Below are 3,686 nucleotides of genomic sequence, written 5' to 3' on the forward strand. Positions count from 1 at the left end.
TTTCATCCGTGTTGTGATGCTGTCCTTTATTCCGAAGGTAGTCATAGTCAAATTCTGCTGAGTCTTTGCTTTTTTCCTGAGGCAATTTCATAGCCTGAGGTAAATAGGAAGACACATGAAACACACATTGGAGGGGAAGAGTGTGAGGCATCAATAGTAGGGGCAGGATATTGAGGCCCCAGATCCCTTAGCTACCAGAGATAGAGTTGAAGATTGAGGACCAGGCATAGCACTAGGGATGTGGGCAATGAAAGACCAAATCACAAGGCTGAGGCTGGTGATTTGAGGCTAGGATGCTGGACTGGGGCAGAGATATTAGACGAGAAGAACCTGGAATCCTGTGAGTCCTGGAGTTGTAGTGCATGTGGAGGTGACTCCACAGTCACTAAAGGTGAAGGGAAAGACTCCAGTGAGTGACTCAGGTACTGAGGAGGGGGAGGCCACTCTGGCTGGTTGATGCAGGAAAGTTTTTATAGAAAAGTTGGTATATAAAGTGGGTAGAATTTGGACAGGCAGAGAGGCCTGGGATGATGATCTACTCAGAAGAAGTAGCATTAGGAGAGATAGGGGAGGAGGACACTGCAAGATGCTTTCGGAGCTGAATAGTCCAATTCGACCCAGTCTGCAGAGGGTTTGTAAGGAATGCAGAAGAAGATAGGAGTAGGTTGATGGTGCTGGCTTATGAAGTACACTAGATAAATGAGTCGGATTCTTTTGTAAGCAATGGGCATCATCAGAAAATGAACCAAATTTATCCTTTCCTTTGCCTTGACTGCCATAGCCTTAATCTTGACCTTAATTAGAATACATTAGCCTTATAGTAGGTTAGCATACTTTGCCTTATAGTAGGTTGGGAAATGTCTACATCTCCTATGGGAATATAAACTGCCTGAAGGCAGAGCTGTTTTATTTAAGTTCATGTCTCTCAGAGTATTAAGCACAATGTCTTAAACTTCCTAGTTCCTCAGTAAGCATTCTCTGAATGGAATGGTATTAAATTACGGGGTTTTGATGGGAGAATGGGGTACAATGGTCAAGGCTCTAATTTAGGAAGATTAATCTGATGAGAATGTATAGAGAAATTGGAGAGGTTGACTGGTGGGGAAGCTTTTACCACAGTGAAGTGGTGAGGTACCTGAAGGCATTCTCTTCTAGGCCTGGACAAGACGGGAAGGATTGAAGAGAAACATGCCAGTAGCCTTTCAGTGGCAGCTCAAAACAGAGGTTAGGAAGAAAGAAAGCAAGCAAGCTGAGGAATGAATCGTCAGTTATTCCTGCTGCATATTTTCTCCTGTGGAATCCTGAACAAGTTATTTAACATAAGGCCAACAAATATCATTTCTTTTTCTCAGAAATCACAGAAGCTGGTACTTCCATAGAAAACTCCGTCTCTATTAGTCAGAAAGTAAAATTAATCTAGGTGTTCTCATTTTCTATTTGGACTTGTCTGACTAGTTGGTGACCTTGTGGGTTCTCTGCCTCATTTTTTTTTTTTTTTTTGGCTGCATCACGCAGCTTGTAGGATCTTAGTTCCCTGACCAGGGATCGAACCTGAGCCCCCTGCAGTGGAAGTGCAGAATCCTAACCACTGGGCCACCAGGGAAGTCCCTTGTGGGTTTTTTTATAAATGTGTTTCCTCCTGTCTATGAACAGTAGAAAAAATATTATATTTGGCAAGATTTTTTGTTGCACATGGAAGCACAGTGAAGTGTTTCCTAGTTATATAGAATAAGATTATTTGCTGAGAGTTAAGCCTACAAAATTCACCCACAGATTAGCCACCTGTACAAGTAAACCGATGAGAGATTGCCTGTAAATATGGATCTAAAGAGTTTGGACAAACTTTAGGGCATACAAATTTCTCTGCAATGCTTTGGCACAAGAAAAATCACAGTACTTCATTTTCCAAATCTAATGAAGTCTGGCTCCAAGCCCCCTCATAAGAGGGGGCTGGTGGTGAGATGCCAAATGTCAATCAGTGTTGAGGGCTCCTCCCCATTCCTAAGGGTTTATCTTCAGTAACTGCCCAGAAGCTTGTTATCTAAGCCCCTGGGATCCATTTTGAAGATGTGTCTCCTCTCACTGTTTCTCACTGGTCAGTGGGATCTCGGTCTGGTGTCGAGCCTCCTTCTTGTGCCATGCAGCTCCAGCCTCCCCCAACCCTGGGTGCTTTGTGCTGGGAGGGCCCATGGCTCGGCATCTGTGACAACCCCAAATCCTGTCCCCATTCCATGTTGGAGATGCTTCCCCCTCCCTGGTGGCAACTTCTACCATCTTTCCTCCACAGAACTGCCACTGGGGAATTAAGCTGAATCTCTTCCAATCTACCTCAAACACAAGCTGTTTACTTCCTTCCCGGTGAGGGAAGCAAGGAGCTAAACTTTTAGAAACCAATGCTTCCTCTTTCCTGCAGTGGGGTGGGGAAAAGAGATTGCTATCTCTCCTTGGTGAGTCTATAGCGGTGATAACAATATCAACAACTGCAGTAAAATAACCGATGACAGCAACCACCACCTCAAAACAATCCCCCGAAGCATCAGTTATTTTCTTGTGTTAACTCATCTGATTACACACCACACACTGTAATCAAGGGGATCTGAGTGTATTCTCAGAGTAAGGGGTCTTAAACATGACTGTAATGTAATAGGCTCAAATAGAATCAATTTCTTTGTAACTTGCTTAGACAAAGACTGGTTAACCTCTGAACCTGATAAACAGAATGGAATCTGGAGAAAAGGTAGCCAATGAGCGAGAATTTTTTTGTAAATTTCCAGCACTTTTTTTTTTTTAAATAGATCTTTATTGGAGTATAATTGCTTTACAATGTTGTGTTAGTTTCTGTTTTACAGCAAACTGAATCAGCCATATGCATACATATATCCCCATATCCCGTCGCTCTTGAGTCTCTCTCCCACCCTCCCTATCCCACCCCTCTAGGTCCTCGCAAAGCACGGAGCTCATCTCCCTGTGCTATGCTGCTGCTTCCCACTAGCTATTTTACATTTGGTAGTGTATATATGTCCATGCTACTCTTACTTTGCCCCAGGTTTCCCCCCACCCCATGTCCTCAAGTCCATTCTCTATGTCTACATCTTTATTCCTGCCCTGCCACTAGGTTCATCAGTACCATTTTTTTTAGATTCCATATATATGTGTTAGCATACGGTATTTATTTTTCTCTTTCTGACTGACTTCACTCTGTATGACAGACTCTAGGTCCATCCACCTCACTACAAATAGTTAAACTTCATTTCTTTTTATGGTTGAGTTATATTCCATTGTATATATGTGCCACATCTTCTTCATCCATTCACCTGTCGATGCACATAGGTTGGTTCCATGTCCTGGCTATTGTAAATAGTGCTGCAATGAACATTTTGGTGCATGTCTCTTTGTGAATTATGGTTTTCTCAGGGTATATGCCCAGCAGTGGGATTGCTGGGTCATATGGTAATTCTATTTTTAGTTTTTTAAGGAACCATCATACTGTTCTCCATAGTGGTTGTATCAATTTACATTCCCACCAACGGTGTAGGAGGGTTCCCTTTTCACCACACCCTTTCCAGCATTTATTGTTTCTGGCTTTTTTGATAAGGGCCGTTCTGACTGGGGTGAGGTGATACCTCACTGTAGTTTTGATTTTCATTTCTCTAATAATTAGTGGTGTTGAGCATCTTTTCATGTGC

At 42.8% G+C, this 3,686-nt stretch overlaps 1 non-coding gene across 1 annotated transcript; it reads right to left on the bottom strand.

The window, feature by feature from the left end:
* Positions 1 to 1,530: 1,530 nt before the first annotated feature.
* On the bottom strand, positions 1,531 to 1,603 carry TRNAG-UCC. Its single transcript has one exon. It is a non-coding gene; the product is annotated as a tRNA-Gly (tRNA).
* Between the last annotated feature and the right edge of the window lie 2,083 nt (positions 1,604 to 3,686).

This window comes from Balaenoptera musculus, chromosome 5 (assembly GCF_009873245.2).
Source record: "Balaenoptera musculus isolate JJ_BM4_2016_0621 chromosome 5, mBalMus1.pri.v3, whole genome shotgun sequence".
Lineage (NCBI taxonomy): Eukaryota > Metazoa > Chordata > Mammalia > Artiodactyla > Balaenopteridae > Balaenoptera > Balaenoptera musculus.